Below are 26,280 nucleotides of genomic sequence, written 5' to 3'. Positions count from 1 at the left end.
GTAGAACTGGTACTTGAACCAACGCCCAATGGAAAGCCAGTTTTTAAACACCATACTACATATGCCAAGAGACTCTTGAATGTACACGTACATGATGAAATGAAAATATTTGGGAAGCACATATATATTAAGAATTTAATATAAAGAGGCAGAAACAATGCAAAAGCCAAATTGACTTAAGGTGAGAACAGTCTCAAAAGTTCTTGAATGACCTTGTGACACATAATTGTACAAATTAAAACCCATATCTATAAAATAAGGATAACACCTCACATTTTTAAGAGTACTGAATATGCTTAGAAAAATCTCAAAGGGCTGTGTAACAGAAAGATATTAACTCATGTTATCTATTATGATTTTGCTGTTTCTCTCAAAGAAACAGTCTTGAATTAATATAAAATATTGTAATACTCATTTAAATTGGGCACTTTTGTCAACCTAAGGAAGCCATTTTATAATACAAAGATGTATTCAAATGTAGAGATTTTAAGAGTTCAATTCTATTAAATTACCAAAACAAATGCCTTTGAAAACTTTTCCAGAAATTATTCTCTTAAAAATAAACTGAGCATTTTAGGAACAACAGGGAAAAAAATTAGAACAGTAAATCAACAGGAAATTCCGTAAGTTTTGCTTTCTAGAGAGTGACAAAAATACATGAAATCAAATTTCAATCATTCGTCCTAACAGACAAAAGTGGTATACATAGTCAGAATTAATCATGCCTTAAAGCCAGTTTAGGATTTAAAAGCTACCACCAATCATATAACATATGGCCAAATAATCTAATTATTTTGATAAAGAGATTCTAATAGGAGCCAGTTGTCCTTCAATTTTACTTTATCCAGTAAAGTTCTAACCACTGTTCAACGATGAGTAGTATCTTTCAAACACTAAAATATGCATAAGCAAATGTCCAACACTAAATCGTATTTCTAAGCAAAAATAACTTTCAAATGATGCCATATTTAATTTGTCTACCAAGAAGTAAATACTCACTAGTGATTTTATTCGCACTCCCAAAGAATAACATCAGATCATGTGTGACTTGGCCCTCAATAAAATACATTTTCATTTTTCTAGCCTTTCATTAACAAAAATGTGTCTTCTTCAGTCCTGTAAAGTCAAGCTTTTTGACCAAATCCCAGTTTGCTCATTTATAAGGCACATATCTGTGTTTCAAGGCAAGATAAAACACCGTAAGAATAATGCACTGTGGAACTCATGAGCTCTGAGAGAAGGCTGACTAGAAAATGGGGAGAAGAAAATAGACTAGGAGGCTCCAAACTGAGAGGCTCCATTCTGGGCAATAACAACAGCCCTGAGAAGACCCGGAGCAGAGGCAGGAGTTCTCATTCTCCTCAGCCCACACTGACTATGAGTAATTTATAAAACTCCTCACCAGACTACAGACTAGAGCCAGACTGTGAGAAAAGACTAAGAAAGGTTTTATTCCCCAAAAGCCATAGTAGTGACACTTTCGAAAGATAACTTGTTCACCAGCATACAACTAAACCCATTCATTTCCATTCCTTTTTTCTTAGCCCAACACTGTCTCTAGCGTTTTCACAAAGAATACGGGGGGGGGGGGAGGGTTGGGGTGCAAAACTTGTCAAAGCTTTTTCAAAGCTGGACAATAACTGAGATTAAGAATTAAATGATGCTTTCATGGCTCCAAATATCATTCCAGGCAAATAATATCTATAAAACTAAAGTAAGGTTTGAGGATATCAAGATGCTAGAAAATAACAAGTCAAGAACTCAAAAGCAAATTTCAGGTTAGGAAGGGGACAGAAGAAATGTTTACTGACATCAAATTTTCTAATATTAAAAATCATGGTGGCGGCTTCCCTGGTGGCACAGTGGTTGAGAGTCCACCTGCCGATGCCGGGAACACGGGTTCGTGCCCCGGTCTGGGAGGATCCCACATGCCGCGGAGCGGCTAGGCCCGTGAGCCATGGCCGCTGAGCCTGCGCGTCCGGAGCCTGTGCTCCGCAACGGGAGAGGCCACAGCAGTGAGAGGCCTGCGTACCGCAAAAAAAAAAAGAAAAAAATCATGGTGGACTCCATCTGAAATGTACACCCATTTGTACTGGAAATAATACCCACTGGATAGCAAGAAATCTGGGGTTTACTCCCAGCTCATCTACTACCAACTGGGTTCATTTAAGCCCACTAAGTTTCCGGTCACATCTACGTGAAGAAAGACTAATAGTCCTCTCTGGTTCTTTTCAGTCCTGAAATTGTTATGAATGTATGAAAAGCAAATATATCAATGGAAGATATTTATGTAATGTTTATATGGAAATAGCACTTACTAACTGTCATATTCAATTTCATCTTACCCATCTGAAACTTTCACACACAAATTAATTTTACATGGACACTTAGAATATTTCCCCAAATATCAAATTTGTTTAATTTCTTAAATTCAATCCGCAAAAAATTTACAGAAAATGTATCATTTTTCCAAATCTCAAGATAGTTATCATGACTAAATTGGCCCCATACACATTAGTTTACACAGATCCCAGATAACAGTAACAAAGAAACCTTCAAGCAAAGGGGGAGGAAAAAAAGGTACTAACTATAAAATAAGGAGTACTTTGTTCCCCTTTACATTATAGAGTCTTCAGCAGACATGTAAATCCCAGAACCACAGGCCACTGATCATATTCATTTAAATTTACTGAGTTACTAAATGTCTCTACAAAAGTATTAGGCACTCATCTAATTTAAAGGATCTTCTTCCAAAAGCTTACAATGCTTCAAGTTATTAACTATATTTCCTCTCACAGCAATATTAACAAAAGTTTTCCGTTTTTAAAGTAAAATCTAAACCACCCTACAGCTCACCAAATTCCATTTCAGAATAAATCTTTACATGTGATTGTGAAGGAAAACAATTTTAAGAACACAGTATAACATTACAAAATAACCTAACTCAGCATTTAATCTCATTTCAGAGACAGGCAGGAAAGCCTTTGTGAGGTGGCTATAACACAATGGATAGGTAAGCAGTGAGCTTCTGACAATCCTTAGTACTCCTACACCAAAGATTTATTCTATATTCTGATTCAATAACCTATTGCATTCCTTCAAATTTATAGACATTTTACAGACTGAGAGGCTGGAATTTTTTTTGACCACCAAGGTAAGGTAACAGCAAACTGATGTTAATAGAGAAATCAGTATAACAGTACTTGCTAGAGGGTAACGTATCTCATAGCTGCCCTTGAAATTCCCTACAATTTCAGTCTCATTTCCCCCAAATTTAGCCTTATAATTTCAAAGATTAGTCATCTTTTGATGACCCTCAATTGACAGTAGCACTTAACACAGGTTCTTTGGTTTTACAATTCCCTGCCCTAATCCTAAATCCCCTGCCATCTGTTCAGACACACATACCCCTAAAATTAAACCTGTTAAATTCCCAGCTAAATTTCTAAAGGTAAAAAGTTTAGGTATATCTGGATTCCTAAAAGGCTCCCATTCTCCAGGACATAAGGATATTCCTGACAGCCCACCTTCTACAAGATGATCCTTTTGCTATCCCTGGAACTGTAAGATCAGGGGCATACCCACCCACGTTTCACGTGTATCAGTACTCACTTTAATGGTAGAAAGTGGCATAATCTGCCCCCAGTACATTTCCTCCAGGAACATTATTATTATTTCAGGCCCAGCTCAAATGCTACCTCCTCCATGTACTTTTCTGGTAGCTCTGATTTTCTTCCTACATAAATCTACAGCTTCTCCCTCACAAAGGACCTTTACTGTCTACTTGACATTCTACGGTCATTTGTGTTTCAATCTGAGCTACCTTCAGACTTTAAGCAAAGAAGAGAGAAAACTTACCAAGTATTTCCCCACTCTTCCACTTCTTTAGATAACAGTTCCAACAGTGAAAAATGTACAATAATACTTGTTACAATACATTTCAGAGGCAGAAAAGATTCCTGATCTTCAACTCAACAACACTACTCCTTAGGTCTTCCACCTCAAACTGAAGTTTAGAACAAGCAAGAAAAGTGTGAATATACAGATTTCTTTTAGGATAGTCGCCCATATAAATCTTGTAAGCAGACTAGTTAACACAGCGAAAACATTTAATAACTCACGACTCACCAATAATCATATTAGCAAACTACCTTTAAAGTGACCTCACTCTACTCTCTAGATAACCATCCACGGAATAAAGCTTTTACAGATCCATTTTGGAGTATAGGGCTTAATAATCCATACAAAGAAACAACAGCCAGTCAGTGAAAGGTTACCTACAACACTAAATCATAGACTCCTGCAGAAAATGTCTTAAAGATCACCTCTTGTCATCCATGTCAGAGAAGGCAGGTATTGCCAAAATGCAAATGTACCCAGACTACCTTCTTGCAGAAGAAGAAATACTGTAGGAATATTTCTGGCATTTCTCCAAAAGCAAACTATCTAAAGTTTAAAACTTAAAACTGAAGAAGCAATCAAAGGGCACTTTTTTTTTCCCCTCTTGGAGCAAAGACTATGTTACTAGATAGATGGCAGAGAGAGGCGCCAAACCCACCTCCAACCACAGAACATGGTCTTTCCACTATATCTTCATGCACTTTCCTGAGTATAGGGAGTCTGTCCACAACACTGTTCTTTTATACAAACTACTGCACCACACTATATATACTGCCCCTCTGAAATCATTCCTAGCATGCCAACTATCCACATCATCAACAATAACAATAAATTCAAGCTATCGCATGATGGTCCTGCCTGACAGCCACTGTAATGTGAGAAAAGGATGTACTTTGGGCACAGCTGCAGAGGGCATTTTGAGACGGTCATTTACTTGTGCCAGGCACATTCCCACCCCCACCAGCAAACTGAAAGCCTGGAGCTGGCTTATTCAATCCACTACAGTGGGCATCCCAACCCCAAATCCCTTTTCACACAATCCTGGAGCAAGCCACCTAAGATATGCTCAAAGGAGAGGCCCTTGAGGGCGTCTTGGGTGTAAAATGGAAGAAAGTCAACTGAGTCTCCTCCTCATGCTGCACTGTGGATTTGTTTATGTGTGGACGAGATAAAGGCTTTCAGCCCACCTACCCACTCTGCGTTGTGACTTAAAATATTAGCAGCTACCTTGACCCATGGGTCTGAGGATGGCTGGGAAGAGCCTGGAGGGATTAGGGTTGCCTTGGCCGAAACAAGAAGCACCAGCAGATTAGGGGTGATTCCCTTCATCTGTGTGATTATGAAAGACTCATTGTAGGTCTGAAATTTAACTTCAAGACATTCAATTTTCAGATACATTTTTAAAAATCCATTTTGTGCTGCTTCTATGTGAATTTAACCCTGATCATGGGTTCCCAACTTCAGGATTTCTCAGGAATCGGGGATGCGGGGAGGGTGGCTAATGAGAGAAACAATATAGTTGTTTAGACAACACACACAGAGAAGAAAAAAATCACTACACCAAAACTCAACAAGTGATGGTTTCTAAAAGGTTGGTTAGAATGGAGAATCTGAAACCCTATTAATGAACTCTTAATACTGCTAATACTAAAACCCCCTGGTCTGTCTTGCGCTCTGAATAAATTTACCCCCATGCATGATTCTCTTTAGATGTAAAATGGTACAGCAATGTAGCATAACATAGCATAAAGCATAAGAAAAATTTAATCCTGCCCTCCTGATAGTATTAGTACCCATGAGGAACTAAATGTTTATCATTTCAATAGGGGAGGGGGAGGCAGTAGAGGCAAGGATCAGAAAGAACCTCTTTAAGATTTATATGCTAAAGCTATAGTCAATTACTAAAAGGGGTGAGGGGGGAGCCTGAAGGAGAAGTCACAAACTGCCGCCCTACAGATGTACACATGATACTGAATCACATGGCATTTTAAATTGTTAAAAGACTGTTAAAGATTCTTGGCCAACATGTAAAACTGGAAAATCTCAGACAGATTTTCAGATTTCTAGCTTCTCTTGAAAAATGAGATCTAGCAACCAAGCTTATATTGCCTAGTGGTGACTAGAGGTGCCCTTACCTGCCCAGCACCTGTAGGCATTTGAGTTTGAGACCACTGATAGAGAAGATTATTCCTCCCACACTCTAAAAAAGGACATTTCCTTGGTGAAGAGTAATCTGTTCAGTTTTATAATGCAAATCCCAGCTTGTAAGTTGATCCCTAATATATCTTTGCTTAGACGTAAGTCTTAACCACATTTTATTTCTTTAAATTTGACTTGACAATTTCTCACTTTTTTGCCCACCCAAGAAAAAATGGTGCCAGGTAGCAAACATCTGACTTTACTTTTAAAAGACCCCAAGTCACACAATGATGGCTTTTGTAGAGGAAAAAACCCATCTGTCAGCTTCCTGAATAACCAGGTATAGGCAGGACTTATACATACTTTGTGCTATGGAGAGAACAAATACCAGTTTATAAAATGTGTTCCTTTTACCCTAAATAAATAATACAGGACATTCAGCTTCAAGATACATTCAAGACCAAAAAACAGAAGTTTCTAAATAAATGCTGTAAACTGAGAAAATGATACAAATTTTAAATGGGAAATTCTTTTAATTCTTCCTCCTAAAATGGTTTTCAGTTGAAACTGCTCAAAGATTTCTATAAAACTAAGACGAGAAAATTCATGTTATAGAAACACTCTGCAACTATCATAGAGAAAAGACATTATACTTACAAATAATTTCTTCCCTTAACACAGAAAATATTCTGGTTAGAAATTCCTATATAGTGCCATAAATAACATCTTTCATAATAAAATGAAAAAGAGACCAAAATCCCAAACTACTGTGCCATTTGAAAGATAAACACATCCCTGAGAAACTAAATGCTGAACACAAGAAAATGAGTCATTTTCCTTTAAAGCAAAACCAACTGTGTTATTTTCAGCTCCATTCAAAACAGGAAAAGGAAAATACACATGCCAAATGGACAAGAAATTCGGTAGGAAAAGATAAAAGATATGGCCTTTATACATTAATTCTTCTTGATAATTTCCTAAGTATTTCTGTCTCATCTAACTTCAATTGCTTAACAGTAAGACTATACATATGTACAAGACTCAAACTTGGTTAACTTGTGTGCTAACAGGGTGAGAAGACTTCCTTTAGTGCTCCTGTCCAAAAAGTGTAGCATCCAGCCAAAATTTCAAGAGAAAAGTCTTGGTTTTTCTTCACCCTTAGGCCATAGCCACATTCTGAATATCTGCAACATCAAACCCAATTTTAACTCTACATACAAATCAAAGGTCTCATGAGATAACTGACACACTTTGTAATATAAATACTACCATTTGGCAAGGTATTCAGTCCTTGAGATAGAACTCTAAACTGAAAATACCTGTGATGAAATCTGATTTTTCCATAAAACAAGACAATTAGGAGGTTAGGTTCCTGACCAAGGATCTTGATGCCATTAAATTCAGGAAAGCTTCTTTAAATGACAGATACTGGGATGGCTTCTTGTTGCCCTTTTAACATCGAAGATGAAACTGCCTCTGAAACGGTCATTTTACATTCCTGAGCTGCCATTCCATCTGCCCTGGGAACAAGGGGCAGCATGGTGGAGTGGGAAAAGAATGGGCTGTGGTGTCGGGCTAACAAACCTGGGTTCAATTCCATCCCTTCCATTATTGGCTCTGTAACCTTGGGCAAGCTTACTTTAACCTCCCAGAGCTTGGAAGGTATCTTGGTCTGTTAAATGGAGATAAAACCACTTGTCTGGTAGGACTGCTATAAGGATTAAAGGTAATTTTGTAATGCACCTTGGAAAGAGCCAAGCTCTTAAACATTCAATAAATGGCAGCCATTAGCATTATTACTGAACTATATTTTTCATCTTTGGATAGCTTGCTCTATATATTGCTGCTTCAAATCTGCCAAGTTCTAGCTTGAACCGGTTGCCAAACTAAATAGGGCCCAATTTGAATCTGGAGATCTTGTAGGAACCCGAGGAACCAGAGAATGACAGCTAAGTCTGGGAATTCTTGGAACCAGAAATCCGTAGACGCACTCTAACTCTGTGTATTTTGCGCATGGGTTGTTATTTCACAAGAGTGAGAGATTCCTTCTCTTCCTGCCCCTACTACCTCCAATCTCATCTCCTCACTCTTCCTGGGCACTCTATACCCCAAATATCACTATACTCTCCCAAGTCCTTCACTAGATTATACTCACAAAGTACTCTTTTTTTGGAGGGGGGAGGGGGAGGGCACACCTCGCAGCTTGCTGGATCTTAGTTCCCCAAACAAGGGACTGAACCCAGTCCATAGCAGCAAAAGCACCGAATCCCAACCACTAGACCACCAGGGAGCGCCTTATTTTATTTTTTTTGTACACACCTATTCCTTCAGCCTAGAATAAACTATACCCCACTGCCTTCTACACCTCTATAGCTACTAGTCCCTGGAGGGTAGGCTGAAAGAACCTGTTGGAAACGTTAACTTACCTTTCACTCCAGGCTAAACTAGGCATTTCTCTGAGTCCCCTGGGGCATACTTCCTTCCACAGTACTTATGCTGTAACTACTTGTTTGATGAAATATTTGTCTCTTTCACGGCTTGACAAACTCTATGAAGGCAAGAACCGGGTTTTACTAATTTCTAAATCCCCAGCACCTGACAGCCGATGGATGGGTGGCTGAACAAATGAATGGGCATTCATGTCCCTGCTCTAAGTCCTACACTGCTTCAAAATAGTGGATTTGCAGCTTTTTTATTCTTTTCATAGTCATTCTAAAGATTTTTAGCTGTTCTGCTATGAGGCCAATATTATGAGACTAGGTTTTTTAAAACACACCAAAGGAATACTGTCCTACAAAATAACCCCACGGAGGTTCTACCCCAAATCAAACGGTCCTACAATATTAAGAAGAGTTTACTTTAACTTTTTTTAACTTTCTTTGAGAATCATCCCCAGAAAGAGTTTACCAGACAGACAAGGAAATCACTCGGTACTTCACAGCTGGGGATACTCTCCCAGTCCCTCCACTTAGAGGACAGTCTTGTTCCTCCCCCCATCCCTCCCTCCTCCCCCTCCTCCGTGGCTTAATCTGGGTTGATGTTAAGGAAATGTACTGAAGGGGCCAAAAGGAAGCTGGAAGCAAAGGGAAGAGAGAAAGCAAGCTCATCAGGAAGCAAAAGTACAGATAAAAGTCTGTGTGCAACTCGCCTGTATAAGTGCCTGAAACTGATAACATGAGTCTAACTGGCTAAGCACCTTAAAATGCAAACTAGAGAAAGTCTAATTACTGGACATCTATTGGCAAGTAATGCAATAAAATATTCCAACATTTAATGCTGTGCCAAAATAGGAAGAATTGGATATAAATACCCATAATTAATTTTTTATTTGTTTGGGGTTTCTTTTTTTTTTTCCCGGTTGTTTAGCCAATCATCAGCATTGTAGCCATGAAAAGTCAAAGTTAGTGCCAACCAAGTTCTACCTAGATACCCAAAAGAACCCTGGGTTTTTTCTGAGTCTCAGCTCCACCATTAAAAAAGGAGCGTGACCTTGAATAGGTCATTTAACATCTCCTGCTCTCATGTTTCCACCTCTGCCAAAAATGGTGCTTACCATATCTGCTTCACAGAGTTGTTTTAAGAACTGGATAATATGTCACATGCAAAAGTAATGTGTACCATCTGAAATAACAGTGTCTAAACCTGGCTAATCATCCACTGCCTAAGGAATATGTTAAAAGACATATTACCAGACCCCACCCAGACCTACTAAATCAGAAATCTCCAAATACAAGACTCAGTAATTTATATTCTGGCTAAATAAATTATGGCACATTCATAAAACGTCTCTGGAAGGAATAACATTTAGTCACCTATGACGAAAGGAAGTAGGCAGCTAGGAAACAGAGCAGGGAGGGAAGCTTTTCACTGAGTGCCAATGTACACTTTCTGAATTTAAATCACATATTATCAACTCAAAATTTAAAAAAAAAATTTCTAAGCAACCCAAAGTGATGATCAACTAAGTTTGGAAATCACTAAAATACCACGAATACATGCAAGGACTGCTTAAAACAGTCACAAGATTAACAGTCCATTTAGGGAGATATTAATAACCCTACTATTTCAGGTTCTGGAAATGTTGCTTAGGATAGCCCCCTCTTAGAAATTCACAATCCAAATACCTCTATTAGATTCTGATAAGTCCTAAAATAAAGAAACATGTTTACGCTTAATCCTGTGTTTTTCAAACTGAAGTGAACACTGTTTGGGAAACACTAAGCATGGAACACAAACAGGCCATTCTTTCTAGTAAGGTCTTAGGGAACCAGAGGACACTGATCTGAAATCTAAGCTGCCAGAAGTAATAGCCCCGAACCGTGGAGGGGACCTAGCACAGAGAAGCCCTCCCCCTCCAAAAGGTAGAGCTCAGTAGTGACAAACTACCCGTCCTCTCTTTTTTCTTTAACTAAACAAAACTGATTTCCCTATTTTCTTACTGGGATTAAAAAGATAAACCGTATAAACAAACAATCTTACTGTGCCTAAAATTATATTGTTAACATATATCTATAGCAATTTTTTTAATCCAAATAACATGGCAACAGCATTTTTATTCCTTTAAGTAGAAAAATTAAAGATCTTTAACTATGATTCAAAATCATCTACTTTTAGGAGACAGCAATAGATTTCAATATTTCCCTTCTACAGTATAAGCAGACCTTCCTGGGCATCTTTATTCCCACAAAGCCAGACTAACCAAGTGGGCTTTACAATCAAATTGTCCAACAACCTTGCTTATTACCTGGCGCATGATCATCAGTGTACCCAGAGCGGGTCTGAAAGCTGTATCAAATAAATGGCTTCTCTGAAATCTGCACCTACTGGGGTTCTTAACACTGGGTCTCTAATTCAGAGATCCAAATCAAAGTCATCAAAAAAAGTCAAACCTACAAACCACCACAGTCAAATTTAAGGGCTTACCAGATCCCTTTTGTTTTTATCATTATGGCACACAAAAAAACACAAATGTCTCCCCTCTGGCAACACAACAACCATAGCAAAGGGTTGGCTTCCCCCACTACCAATAAATGGGATCCACCAGTAAATGTTCCCAATTCTTCACCTTACAGTAAGTACTCAACCCAATAGAATTAGATTCAACAGGCAGTCTCTGATTTACAGATTGACATTACTGATAAAGAGGGCTCTCATCCCATCTCAATCCCCACTCTGTATCGGCCAACCACTTAAACAAAAAACAAACAGACACAAAAAAAACGTGGTGCTTTTAGGTAGCGTGTGGATAATGATGTTAGAGAGCTAAGCCTGGGAATGAATATAAAGGACATTAGCCCATCTATCTGCCAATCCCTAATTATCATCCCCAGGCTGCTGGCATTTTCCCCTGGTTCGGGGTGGTTTTGGGGTTTTTTTTTTAACCTGAAAATCACTTCCTAGTCATAGATACAATATTTCAGCATCAGGCACTAACAAGTTTATTGGTTTAATCCTCTCTTCATAACTAACTTCAACCTCCTGAAAAAGGAAGATGGTAGAGCGGCACTCCTGTAATCACCACCATCTCAGATTGTCCTAGCAAACATTAGGTCAGAACAGCAATGCTTGCAAAACTCAGCCACCATCATCATAGCTACAACATAGCTACGTACAGTGTAGCTCTCCTGGTTCCCTCAAAAAAAAAATTGGCATCTGTAGTGTTTACAGAGCAAAACAGTTAACAAACCTAACAAAATGGAACCAGTCTACAATGAGATTACTATCAATAAATATTATCAATTCACAGTAGGACTCTAAAGTCCTTTGTCCCCAACTAAATTCTCTACACCTCCTTTCTTCTCTTAGCACTGAGCACTCCATCAAGTTCGATGTGGGTAGTTAGTGAAAAGGTCTTCCATAGATTTGGGTGGGACTGTTCCCTCCACTTTCCTTTCCATCTAAAGCTGAAAAAAGTAAAGTGAGTAAAACTAAAACAAACAGAAGGAACAAGATGCATCGACATAAGATATGTATCAATTAACAAATATTGACTGCGTCTTACATGCAGGTATGCAAATCAGGGGGATGGCGGGATGGAAGAACGGCTGGAGTAGAGTTGGTATACTGTGCTCACTCTGGAAAACCTCTTCCACCCTATATATACAGCCATGAAAGACAACCGTAAAAGAGAAATCCAAAAGACAAAGCTGAGATCAAATAAAAGATAAACATCTCCACAGAAGGGAAATGATGCTCAAAGTGCTCCCTAGTGGAAGACTGGGTTCATCCTGTAAGCTGGAGTTAGGCTCATGGTTTTGTTAGAACACTGTGGCTGAAAAGTTTAATAGTAACCACTAAAAGAACAGAAATACAATCTATGGCTTCCAATCAAAAGAGGAGGAAAAAAGGAAGGAAATGCAGAAAACTAGGAATCTTAACAGAAGGGAAAAAAAGCAGCAAAATAAAAGATTCAGAAAATATGAAATTCAGACAGTAGAAATAAATCTACTTATTCAAATGGTTCATCGCACATATTAAAAGTCAAATATTAACAGAGTGAAGGAAAAGGAAGTATTAATAGGGATAAGAGAGACACCACATAACATTAAAAGGAATAATCCACCAAGAACATTTAACATGCAAGAATTTGAATGTTCCTAATACCATAACCTCAAAAATATATCTAGTAAAAACTGACCCTTTGAGAAAATGTCAACTCCAATGAGAAATTTAATACACTTCTATCAGAAACTGATAGTTCAAGCAGACAAAGTATCAGTAAAGATAGAAACTTTGAAAAGGAACATTAACAAGCTTAGTCTAACAAATAAATATATAGAAACCTGTCCCCCAACTGGGGTGTCACAGGTTTTAAGGCATAAAGCACATTCTGACTCCTAGACTTAACAGATAAATAAAATTTCCTTCAAATTATAAGAATAAACATAAGGTTGCCAACTTTTCATCTTGCCTAGATTTAGAAAAAGCAACAAACTAGAACTACCAATATTTCATTAAAAGATAAATTTCAAATTTATAAAGTAGAAAAGACAAATCTAAATAAAAAAATTTTCTCCCTAACCCAGACTGTGAAAAGTTTCTTAGAAACTGGCACCAACACAGTACTTAGTTTGATATTTCTTAACTTTTATTTGATCTCAGAAAAACAATCATACAGCCTTTTCATTTAATATCAAGTCCTTGATATAACAGTCTCTTTGTTTTCCATGAGAAAACAAAAAACTACAAGAGGTTGATTTACCTGTAATTACTCAATTAAGAGGTGACAGAGAGAGAGAGGGAGACAAAACCTCTCCAAGCCTCTATTCTTATCATCATATCACACTTGCCATGGGTCCAATTCAATCAACAAATATTTCCTGAACGCCCAGAGTTAAGTATTACAGGAAATAAGCTGCACTATAAAATACACTGGGGAGGGAGGGGAGACGAATGCTGGCACCACCTGAGGGGGTTTCTACACACTTGGGAATGCTGCCCCTAATCATGAGCCACAGCTACAGAAAACTGTGCCATCTACCCCTTAGGAAGCCTGAGGAAGAAAGAAAAGCTGATACAATGCACACATCTCAAGTAGTGTACAATCTACTTGTAAAAACAAAGGATAGGGCTTCCCTGGTGGCGCAGTGGTTGAGAGTCCGCCTGCCGATACAGGGGACACGGGTTCGTGCCCCAGTCTGGGAGGATCCCACATGCCACCGAGCGGCTGGGCCCGTGAGCCATGGCCGCTGAGCCTGCGCGTCCAGGGCCTGTGCTCCGCAACGGGAGAGGCCACAACAGTGAGAGGCCTGCGTACCGCAAAAAAAAAAAAAAAAAGGATATACACAGGAAAACAAATAAAAAATAAAACACTAAACTAGCTGCCAAGATGAGTCCTATAACCAAAAATTACTAAGAGAAGGCAGAATTCATTTTGCATTGGAAGAGTCAGTGAGGGCCAGGGCTTCAGGGGAGTCAGGATTTTGAAATGGGCCTTGAAGGGTGTTGAGACTCATCATCTCAAAAAAGGTGGCATCATCCCGGTGAAAACATTTATAAATATTTATCTAGTAAACAAAAAAAATGGCTCTTACACAACTAAAAAAGCTACAGTTCTCCAGAACACCTCGAGAAGCCAAGAAGATTCTAAGATTTTAAATTATTTTTCTTACGTATCAGCTACACAGTCAATAGTGCTAGAGCAGTCTGCTAGTCAAAATACAACTGCAAAAATAAACTATATACCGCCTTCCTGTGATCAACTATATTCAATATCCTGTAATAAACCATAATGGAAAAGCATATGAAAAAGAACATTATGTAACTGAATCACTCTGCTGTACACCAAAAACTAACACAACATTGTAAATCATACTTCAGTAAAAAATTAAATTAAGTTAAATTAAATTTTAAAAATAAAAAAAGAGAAGAGACAGGACAAGAGAATACAACAGCAAGGCTGTCATCTACAAGCCAAGAAGCAGGCTTTCACCAGAAACCGACCATTATGGCACCCTAATCTCAGACTTCCAGCCTCCAGAATTGTGAAAAGTAAATGCACCAGTTTATGGTATTTTGTTACAGCAACCCAAGCAGACTAAGACAACAGGTATGGAGAACCAGTGTATCCAGAATAAACAGAAATAATTTCCTTGTGTAGGGCTTCTAGTTAAACATAAGTCATCTCCACCACCTCCTACAACCCCCCTAAAACGACAAGTGAATTTTAAAGTTACAAGGACAAAGAAAAAGAGAGAAGGCTAGAGCACTCAAGCAAGAGATGCCAACAAAATTTTTGGAAGCTGGAAACATATAGAGCAAGTGGCAAATGACTTAGCAGACAAGAGAAAATTGAAACCTAAAGTCTACAGGGCGGGCAAAGAGGAACAGACCAACTGTTCCAACAAAATTTCCTGGAATGATAGGAGCTTCCAGAATAAAGGCACCTACCAAGTGTTTGGGGCCCAAAATACAATGAATGAGAAAATGACCTACTACATAAAGGCACATCAACATGAAATTTCTCAGCACCATGGACTGAGGAAAGACTCTCAAAGTGCTTTTTCTTTGGGGGGGTGGGGGGGAGGTGGAGGGGGGAAGGTAGGTCAAGTTAAAAGGATCAGGAGTCAAAATGGCACCGAACTCCTTAAGAGAAATACTGGAAGCTATGTGACGACGTAATGCCTTCAAAATTTTGAAGAAAAATTATTCCCAACCAGAAATTTTATACCTAGCAAATAACAATAAGGACAAAAACTAAATTTGCTTTCAACTAACTTTAAAAAATGACACACTAAAGACAGAAAAGGGATAAGCTTTTAAAAGAACTTTTAAAACTATCAAAACTAGATCTGAAATTCCTTAAAACGTCACCAAAACAGTTAACTAAGTTAGAAACAAAAACAAAAAAACTTCCACTCTCCTGCCTTTTGGGATACAGAAAGTATGTAGACTCACTTGTCCAACAGACCTCACAGCAGTGACTGTCATTTCATCTATAAAACTGATAGAAAAGTAAACATACCATTTGTGTTTAAAACGTATAGTGCAACTTTAAACATCTTTAAATATTCTAAAGATTACTGAATGTCCACAAAGACAGAGCTTGGGATGAGGGAGAAGAGCAAGTACCAGAGCAAAGACCAAAAGCAAACAAAGAAAAGGAAACAAAAAACCCCTAGGGAGAAAAATTTCTTTTAAAAAACTAACGTAAGCTCTATTGGGCTTGTGAAGGAATTACTTGCACACTCTCCCTGAAACCAGCAAGTCTAAAGGGCCTTGACCCTCCTTCTTCAAGCTCTCTTAGTAGTGTCTCAAGTTACTGGCTTGGCCATAGTCTATAACGTAGACAAGCTGGAAAAACTCTAACCACAGCAATCAGAACTTAAAAGCCTGACCTTTAAACTAAATCAAGATTTTTGATCTGAAATACCAAGAAAGGATTGAGTCCCTCAACACATCCAATAAATAATTTAGACCATAAATTCACTTCTGTGACGGCAAAGTTTACTTACACATTGAACCAACAGGGTACTGTAGCATACAATATGCTTAGTACAAAGCCTGGTACAAAACATTAGTGGCTCCTGCTATTACTGGCGTTAACCATTTCTGACTGAATGAAAGAAAAGGAGGTGCTGAGTGCTAAGCAGGAACTGGTGAAAAAGGAATTTGGGGAACCAGAGCTATTATGGGTGGGCAGTACCACTTTGGATGAAGACAGCAAAGAGTGACTCCAAATATCTACCGTTATACCCCATTAAAAACCACTGAGAGACGTCTGAAACAGACCTCATAACTAACACATAAGACCAACTAGACGTAACTGAAGTTCATGGATAAAACTGTACTTCTTAGCTCATGTGTACTGCAAAAATAATGTGAATTCATAGCATCTATTAAAATCCTGGTTATCTAAACCTTTCCAAATTACATTTAGAATTACCTCTATCCTTCCCAGTTATATATCAAATATCTACAGAAAGTGTAATAAGGATACTATGGCCCAGTGGACACTTTCTCTTTTGACTTCCTCCAGAACTTCACATCAATTCTACTCAATTTAGCAATTAATCATTTACTGCTTCGTCTCTATACTGCTATCCTACTTTTTAACATTTCTATTTTATTTTCCTAACTACACAGTAAGCTCCTTAAGGATGTAACCATGACTTAACTTTTTGCACATCCGGGTATTAGTACATTACAGGTACTGCACAGATTGACTAAAGATACTAGAATATCATACAAAGAAGAGACTAACTGTTCACAAACTTTCTCAGCCAAACGACACACAAAGGATGGAAACAATTTAGTGTCACTATGGTAATGATTCTAATGGGTCCCCCGTCCACCATCTCACACCCTAGCATGTCCAGATGGAGACTGCAACAAAGGCTTATCAATAGGAACCAGCATACTGGCTTCAGAAATGAACAGTCCTAGTTTCAACACTCAACTGAGCATGGAGACTGTCACTTTACGGTCCTCATTCCTCCACCAAACCCCAGGCAAGAGGAAGAAAAGACACATGATGATGGGCCTGTCCTCTGCAAACAGATCAAATTTTAAAGCAATAAAAAAAAAATTTATTCATGTAGGCACAAGATAACAGTTAATGTACTGCTTTTAAAGGCTGGAGCACAGTCCTTTACTGCGACATTTTGTTTTTATCTACAAATGTTTAAAACTTCAGTTCACATAACAGTAACCCATGAGCCTCAGCAGCAGACCCTGTTAACGGGCCTTAATAACTAAGGACCCCGTGCTTAGAGACCTACCACTCCACAGCTGTGCAGCCTGGGAGCCACGCTCAATTGCCTTCACCTCAAATTGCCTCTGCAACAGTGCTGCCAGGCTGCTAAATGAGATGATGTTTGGAAAACGTAGTGCTTCATATATAGTAAGGAGTAACAATGCTAAAAATGTTTAAAATGAGCAAACCGCATAATTTTCCAGATCAGCCTCTAAACATTATATAATCCTAATCCAGAAAGTTACACTCCTCAATTCCCATAGAGGGGTCTCCACAAAACAAGGACTTCAGCTTTTATCAGTGCTCTGTACAGTCACATAAAGAAAACTTCGGTGTTGACTATAAAACTCACCATCCGTTGGGCTTTCTTAGTAGCCCTAAATATAAAAAAGATTCACTAAAAATGTATCTCAGAGCATGATTAAGAAAAAGTTTCTCTCTGATATAACATGATAAGCAGTTAATTTTTCAGCCACTGCTTTTTGTCTTGGCTTGCAGAAAGTCCAAAATATGATTCAACTTAAACTGACACTTCACTGACACTTCCTACCATCTTTACTGTCTAGAAATTCCTCTTACCATCTAGAAATCCACTCTCTTCCTTGCTTTGAGTATTAGTCCTAGGAAGGCCCTCAGACACTGTCCAATCCCAATCTTCATTTTATAATGACAACAAAGCCTCTTTTGACTAGAAACAGACAAAACAACAAAAGGTATTGCATGTACAAAATAAATACAGGGTCTTTTTCACATTCACACAAAAGATGCTGCAATTTCATCACATATTCCATTTAATAAAAACTGCAAAACACTAAGAAAAATGACACATGACTAATATCACTTTAAAACTGACCACAAACAATACACCACCTCAGGCAAAGCTATGAAATAATAAGGCCTATTTCTAACAAACTTTACATGCAAATACATATCATCTTCATATTAACCATACTGGTAAGCTACACATTTATGTCAACAATAATGACCTGCCCAAAAGATTTTTAGAACTCTCCTTTGGAACTGTCTGTAAGGTTTCTTTTATTTTTTTTTTTTTTTGGCGGTACGCAGGCCTCTCACTGTTGTGGCCTCTCCCATTGCGGAGCACAGGCTCCGGACGCACAGGCTCAGTGGCCATGCCTCACGGGCCCAGCCGCTCGGCGGCGGCATGTGGGATCCTCCCGGACCGGGGCACGAACCCGTGTCCCCTGCATCGGCAGGCGGACTCTCAACCACTGCGCCACCAGGGAAGCCCTGTAAGGTTTCTTTTAAATGCCAATATCTAGCCAGTAGCTAGTACAATGCCTCGCACATAGTAGGTATGCAAATGATTAAAATATATAGATTCTGCAGCAAAACCTAGTCATTTCAAGACGGATGTGTCTCTGGAAGTAGAAAACATTCAGTCCTAAAGCTGACTAATCAAATGGATGATGAAGCCAAGTACCTCCTGTCCAAAGAAAATTCTGTTTCGCAGGGAATACACCCTGTGTCTGAGCAGAGACATAGTGAAGAACTAATCACTGGCCCACATTTCAATCTTTTAAGTCTCAGAACATAGCAAATGTTTCACATTTCCTAAATAATGCACCCAAACAACCACCTGACTGTATGAGTAATACTAGTGATGTCAAAGAAACACATTTACATTGGCTCCCCTTATGATTCTGACCTGGATGCGTCTGGAGGGGGCTCTGTGATATTAAGCTGTTGAACTGCCCAGTACAATACTTCTGTCTGGAAATATTATGTCCATTAATAGTTACTACTGCCACAAAATGCATTATGTCCAGTGCCATAAATATCAAGTCTTCACTGTTTCTATTTTCAAATACACAGTATCAATCTTTTCTAAAACTTTCATGGTACCCAAATCTCCTTCTGAACTATTATACTTTGCTGTTAGTTTATCATCTTTTTTAATGGTCGTGACAGTTAAAAAAAGAAATCCATAAATTCTTTTTTTTTTTAAATATTTATTTATTTGGCTGTGCCGGGTCTTAGTTGCAGCATGAGGGATCTTTCTTTTTTTTTTTTCAGTTGAGGCATGCGGGATCTAGTTTCCTGATGACCAGGGATGGAAACTGGGCCCCCTGCATTTGGAGCGCAGACTCTTAACCACTGGACCACCAGGGAAGTTCCTCCATAAATTCTTTGGCACTCCTCCCATCAAGAGGTGGAGTATAATTATCCTCCCTTGAATATGGGCCTTATGATTTGCTTCTTGAGAAAAGATCGAGGCTGAAGAAACACTGCATGACTTCTAAGGCTATGTCAGGAAAAGGCATTCCAGCCTGGCTCTCTGCCTCTTGGGACACATGCCTTTAAACTTTGAGCTACCTGGTAAGTAGTCTAGCTACCTCGAAGACTCCATTCTGCAGAGACCACACAGAGGTAGAGATGCCTGAGAAACCTCAGCTGTTCCAGATCCCAGCTGTCTGAATCTCCTAGATGACTCCAGCTACCATCTCACGGCAACTGCATAAATCTAGATAAGAACCACCTAGCTGAGTACTGTCAATCGACAGAATAATAAATGATTACTGTTTTACACCATTAAGTTTGGAATGATTGATTACACAGCAATTAAAAACCAGAATGATGATCAAAGGAAATCTCAGCATTTTCTTTGGTCCTAGTTCCACTGATATATGAATAAAGCCTCATTTATGGTTCATCTCTGATATCTTCCTTACCCATTTCCTTTAACTGGGCCAAGTTTAAAAACCAAAACTCTGTATTACCTACACCTTAATATGTTTATTTCCTTAAATGTTTATTTCACATATCTTATTTACAAATCTCCTTAACCTTAGACTCATCTGAATAGTCAATCTTTGCTCAAATAAAAGCCAATCTTTACGTAGCATCAATAGAAAACCTATCTTCTATATAGTCTAGTAACTAATACAACACTGACAGGCCAACTCGCCTGTCAATCACCCAGGTAACATATACTGATAGAATGTTCTCATTTCCTCATCCCTGAAGTTGAGAGACCACATAAGGAAACAAAAGCTGACAAGGCCAAAACCTTCATCAGCCACTGATCTTTTATTAAAAGTCTCCAAAAATCCTTGCAAGTTTAACAAGTGCACAACCCGGCCTATCACTTTCACATCCTTTGAAGTCAAGCTGGTGCTAATCACAGGATGTTATCTGACAACAAAATGTAATCCAATGCAAAACATGTGCAAAGTGAAACTTCGAATCTCACAAAAATCCAAGATTCCCTGAGGTCTAGGAAAAGCAACACTGAGAAATTCATTAAAACACACAATGCTGACAAACGGAAATTAAAAGTTCATAAAAATTGAAAACAATGACACAACTGTGCTTTGAAATAGAATGACTTTAGTATTTCAATAATTAAGTGTGGCCCTTGGAAAAACTACAAATATTTTTGTAAAAATGACTCCATGACTAAATTCAAATGAAGCCAAATACAATGTGTAGGCCTTGACTGAATTCTGGTTTGAAAAAACCCAGCTATTGTGTAGACATTTTAAAGACAAGTGGAGGAAAGTAATGGTATTAAGGAACTCTTGTTAATTTTCTGAAGTGATAATGGTGGTTGTACAGAAGAAGGTTCATATTCTTAGGCAATGCAAGCCCATGTATTTAAAGATTAAAAAAGCATCATGGAGCTTCCCTGGTGGCGCAGTGATTGAGAGTCCGCCTGCTGATGCAGGGGACACGGATTCGTGCCCCGGTCCGGGAGGATCCCACGTGCCGCGGAGCGGCTGGGCCCGTGGGCCATGGCCACTGGGCCTGCGCATCCGGACCCTGTGCTCCGCGACGGGAGAGGCCACAGCACTGAGAGGCCCACATACCGCAAAAAAAAAAAAAAAAAAAAAAGCATCATGATGACTGCAACTTCTAAACCACTCAACAAAGTCATTTATATATACATGCATATTTTGCAAATTTGGCAAAAACAATTACCAAAATAACAATTACTGAATGGAGAAGGTGGATAACCAAATAACTCACTGTTCATTCTTTCAATTTTTCTGCATGTCTGAAGATGTTTACAATAGAATGTTGGATGGGAAAAGAATATCAACCTCACCAAAATTACATACACACATACAGAGTCAAGAATCACCATTTAAGGAAGGTCTCCTACATGAAATATGGCGGGGGGGGGGAGGTCAGGTGAAATATTGTGGTATCTTTCAATGTTATTGGAATAGTACATTCCAAAAAAAAAAAAATCCATACACTTAATTCATTCCTTATTCCAGAGATTGGAATATAGTTCTAAGAACTAATTTTTATTAAAATATAGTACTTTATTTTGCTTACTTTTGAAGTTCAGATTAATTTAATAAACATATGTACTAACATATGTCAAGTACTAGGAATGCAAAGACCACAATGAGCCTGTCTTCAAAGAGGTCACCTCTCAGCTCCCCCCGAATGGCACTCACAGGCTCAAACTGAAGGAAGGACTTGCAGGAGTGGCCCTGCAGGATAATGAGAATATTTAAGAAACCATTTAGGGATAATATAAAAAACAGTTAATTCAGTGGGCTTTCCCATAATTTCTAACTGATTACATTTTTAATAGGAATACATTCAGACAGATGTAACATTTGGAAATTAAACACCACACATTTCAAAAGAAGTGTTTCATAACTATGAACACACAAAAAGCATGTCACTAGAATGTAAGCTCCTCAAAGGCAGGAATTTTTGCCTCTTTAGTTCACTGATACAGCCCAAGTATCTTGCCCAAAACAAGCCCTCAATAAATATCTGTTGACTAATAATGAATGAATGAATGAATGAAACGAAGAGGAATTTCTTTTAATGTCCATTTATATTCAAGTTATGGTGAAAATTCTGGTCAATTTACTAGGAGGAAAAAAAGTATTTAAATTTTATCACAATGTTGTTGACAAGCTATCATCTCCCTGCGTGAACTCTGAATATAAAACGGAAATGATAAATTTTTGTCCAAAACCCAAAAGGCTTTCATCACACAACATTCTTTTGAGGCATGGCTGTGAACAAATATTCTGTAAGCTCAAGTAGGAAATTATGCCCATATATCTACTTGATCCTAATGGCTTTGTTCAATATCAAAGTTCAAAATAACTTTTTAAAATAATTATTTGTAGAATCGTCCCTCAACTAGTTTTACACAAAGAATTACACTCCCTGTAAGAAGTCTCTAGAGGGAAAAAAGGGGGGAAAAAAAACTTTAGTGAAATTAAATCAGTATTATTTATTCAATGCTTTTCATGTTCCTGCTTTAGGTGAATAGCTAACTAAATTCAAACACTTTCCTAGGAATTTACTCTTTTTCTATTATTAAAATAATATAGGGACTTCCCTGGTGGCGCAGTCGTTGGGGGTCCGCCTGCCGGTGCAGGGGACACGGGTTCGAGCCCTGGTCCGGGAGGATCCCGCATGCCTCGGAGCAACTAGGCCCGTGTGCCACAACTGCTGAGCCTGCGCTCTGGAGCCCGCGAGCCACAACTACTGAAGCCCGCGCGTCTAGAGCCCATGCTCCACAACGGGAAAGGCCACCGCAGTGGGAGGTCTGCGCACCGTGGTGGGGAGTGGCCCCTGCTCGCTGCAGCTGGAGGGGGCCCTGCGCACAGCGATGAGGACCCAACGCAGCCAAAAATAAATAAATAAAAATAAAATAAAATGTGAACTAACCTGAACTTGAAAAAATAATAATAATAATATATACTCACATAAAAGTATATAAAATACTAAAACATATTAAGAGACATCAAAAGCAATCACTCAACCCAGAAACAAGCACACTGTCATCACTTCTTATGAAACTTTTATCTTTAACCTGGTTAAGACCATGAACTGTTTTTTTACACAGAAAAATGGAGTCTTTTTATCTCAGTGATATTATTGGTCTGTTTACAGGATTTGCACTGTTTTCCCAACAGCAATAAGGCATTTTTGAACTGAACCATCCATCCAAGCTTGTTTGTCTTCATTAACACTAACAAACACCAACAACTTGGCTGAATAGAGGTTTAAAGATGCTATTTGTAGCCATGAGATCAAGCAACTGGCCTAAACTAGGATGGAATGCATACCCTTTATTGCACTGGTTCAGTTACTCTAAGTCTAATCCATTAAATTAACTAGTCACAGCCAATATATGACATAACACAACAGATTTATTTTATCATGATAATACCAAGCTCATTACTGAAGATAGTTAAGAGGGTATTCTTTTTTACAAGAGAACTATTCAACTGATTTGAGACCCTATGTAGTTACTCTGAGCATTCTCTCACCTTAGGGTCTTCTCGCATGCTGTTCCTTCTGCCTAGAAAGCTCTTCTAGTCCTCCAGGCCCTGCCCTACATCACACATCTTCCCCACCAGCTCCTCGGCCTGGTCCTCCTTTTAAACATTTCAGAATCCTGGTCCTCCTTTTAAACATTACTTCTTCCAATAAGCTGTTCCTTCTTTGCAAGACTGGGGTATGTGCCTCTGGTGAAGAATCCTTTACTTCCTCTTTCCCTATGCTCATTATCACACTGCTCTGTAATGGTCTGTCTTTCCCACAGACTAAGCTCTACCATCATACACCAAAGACTAGAACCAACATGCAGCAGAAGCCCCACAAAATGTGCTTAACTAAAGGATGAGATACTATTTAATGGCATACACACTGTGTGTACATATTACTATTTTTTTTCAAATGTGCGTTTCTTTAATTTTAAAAAATATACACAGGAGAAGCAATGTGTTTTACATAGGAATATACACATTAACAAGGCACTTCTTATAGTTTTCCAAAACTCTATTATATCAGTCTGAGACTTATAAATTAAATATATCAGAACCTTTTAAGTTAAAATGATATCCTTGAAACTACTGGACATACTAGACTTTTCTCAAGATCAAATGAACAGAGAATGGGAATATGGTTTGTGTCAAATAAGGTTTATTGTTAGCTTTATTGCCTATAGTCTATAAGATGAAACTTTACTGTGCCTTTGCAAACAGGATACATTTCTTAAAAAAACTGATCAAAATTTTCCATACAAATAGCTGTATACGATAGATTGTTTTTTTATTTGGCCATGACTTGCAGCATGCAAGATCTGTTCCCCAACCAGGGATAGAACCCGCGCCCCCTGCAGTGGAAGTGCAGAGTCTTAACCACTGGATAGCCAGGTGTGTGTGTGTGTATATATATATATATATATATATATACACACTAACAGGTGTGTGTGTGTGTAGATATATATATACTAACAGGTGTGTGTGTATCAGAAAAACAAGTTACTTCCCATGCCCATTCCAAGAAGAAAAGGAAAAACAATAAAGCTGAATTAATGCAGTCTAGTCTTTGCCACTTCACTAATCATCTGGGCACTCCAGCCCTCAATTTCCTAAGCTGTAAAACATGAAAATCCTAAAATCCTCCTTGATGTAAAATTTTGAACATCTCAAAAATGACTTTCTACTCAGGAAAGTCAAGTAGACTTCCAGTCTAGTCAAGTCAAAAGGTAACATCAATTATTACAGTCTACCATATAGCATGATAATGGGTATCCTGAGCACTCGACAGTAGGAGGACTGCCGAAACAGCCTCCCGAAAGAGAAGAGTCCCAACCCACTACCAACCAAAGGTGAGCAAACACTTTCAAGCCCAGGAGGTGAGGTGATAAGCTGTCAATGTGCTTTTGCTTTATCACACATTATTTCAAATAAGCTTTTGCTCCCCGGAACCTTCCCCCATTAAATTTATATGGAAAGCATAATGAAAAGATAACATAATTATACTAAATTCATTTGTGCCAAATCAAATACATGAGCCCTACCAGTTAAAACATTAACAAAAACAAAACACAGAAGAGTTGGGCTGGTTTTGAAGAGCTCCCCTCCAGTTAAACAAACAAGGTATTCAGAGTTTAGAATGTCCACTGCTTCTAGATACCCATTAGAACAAGTACAAAAGAATAGAAGAGCAGGTCTGAGGCAGGAATAAAAATCAAACCTTAGAATGGCAAAGCTGACTAACATATATTAAATACAACTCATAAAACAGTATCTATAGGCCTACAGTCACACAGATTCAGAGCTGAGATGAACTTTCAGACGTCACATATACCCCCTCATCTTACAAATGCGTAAACTAAAACTAAGACTCACTGCAAGGAAATGACTTGCCCAAGATTACATGACTGATTAGTAGACGGACCAAGTCTCCTGACTCCAAATCTAGTATTTTTCCAGTTCTCAGAGCTCCTTCTCCATCAGGGCCTGCCTATGGTACACAAATTCTTTCAGGTACGCAGTAACACTCTTAAACTCTGTAAGAACTATAATACTGGATAATGAATGTCAATATCACAAAACAAACCTGAAGACAGATTAAAATGTATTATAAAATTTAAAGGATTAAGCAGATACGTCTAAATTCAGAAAACACATTTTTGAGTATTTCATCTCACCTTGGGGTCTTAAATCCGATATGAAATTCTATATCCATTAAAACAGATCTATCACATGAATGTCTAGAACCATAAATAATCTTAAAATATTTATCGGCAGTGCACTACATGAAAATTTCATTTTAAACAACGACAATAACAATGAAAGAGTCAGAGAACACTTGGTCTCATTTTTAAGTGTCTCTGTGCTCCAACACTACTCTCCTGGTAGCATTCAAGGCAGCCATAGGGTCAATCCCAACCTGTGCAGGCATGAATAGAAAGGAGCACAGACTACCCACATAAGCTCTTCAAGTACCCCCTCCTCCTTGCCAATTCCCAATATCGTCTCTTCCAAAACTAAGTCAAAGCATTAGGATGAAGCAACTTGTTTTCACACCCCAACAGGCCATTATCCTCTTGTGTTTTTACCCCTAGACAGATCTTTTGCAAACAAAAAGCAAAGGAACAGAAAAAACCCCGCCACTGTCTATATGTAAACTGTTCTTAAACAATGCAAGAGTTCTGGACTATTATTAAAACTCTGATTATCAATATCAGATACAGACATCTATGATGAACCTCTAGCTGCTACCAGCATCTTCAATGCCTATAAATGAAA

General features: G+C 38.4%; 1 protein-coding gene across 2 annotated transcripts in view; it reads right to left on the bottom strand.

The window, feature by feature from the left end:
• UBR5 (ubiquitin protein ligase E3 component n-recognin 5) overlaps positions 1-26,280 on the bottom strand; it is a 141,348-nt gene that overhangs the window by 102,912 nt on the left and 12,156 nt on the right. The gene's annotated exons all lie outside the window — the stretch shown is intronic.

The sequence above is a fragment of the Delphinapterus leucas genome, chromosome 17 (assembly GCF_059928025.1).
Source record: "Delphinapterus leucas isolate spDelLeu-1000000601 "Yukka" chromosome 17, BTC_Dleu_Yukka2, whole genome shotgun sequence".
NCBI classification, from domain to species: domain Eukaryota; kingdom Metazoa; phylum Chordata; class Mammalia; order Artiodactyla; family Monodontidae; genus Delphinapterus; species Delphinapterus leucas.
The sequence above is the reverse complement of the archived record's forward strand: the minus strand, read 5'-3'. Positions and strand labels throughout refer to the sequence as shown.